Source organism: Myotis brandtii, unplaced genomic scaffold, assembly GCF_000412655.1.
Source record: "Myotis brandtii unplaced genomic scaffold, ASM41265v1 scaffold123, whole genome shotgun sequence".
Taxonomy (NCBI): domain Eukaryota; kingdom Metazoa; phylum Chordata; class Mammalia; order Chiroptera; family Vespertilionidae; genus Myotis; species Myotis brandtii.
The window spans coordinates 6,715,133-6,715,486 of record NW_005354291.1 but is presented as its reverse complement, the minus strand read 5'-3'; positions in this window follow the sequence as shown (position 1 = coordinate 6,715,486).

Below are 354 nucleotides of genomic sequence, written 5' to 3'. Positions count from 1 at the left end.
AACGGGAAGCACGTACAATAGGAGTCCCCGGCCCGGTTCGCTGGGGACACCAGGAAGGGCGCAGGTGGACTTGCGGCGGCGGAGGGTGGGTGCTGAAGGGCGGAAGAGGGGCACGTGGGGGCGGAAGAGGGGCACGTGGGAGCGGAAGAGGGGCACGTGGGAGCGGAAGAGGGGCCCGTGAAGGCGGAAGAGGGGCACGTGGGAGCGGAAGAGGGGCGTGTAAAAGCGGAAGAGGGGCGAGGGGGAGCGGGAGGGAAAGTCAGCGCCAGGCGCCTTCCAAGAGTTTGGCCGCAGGGGCTGCATTTTAGGTGTCGGCTAGGAAAGAGCCCTAATATGTGGCTGTGTAATGGCGCC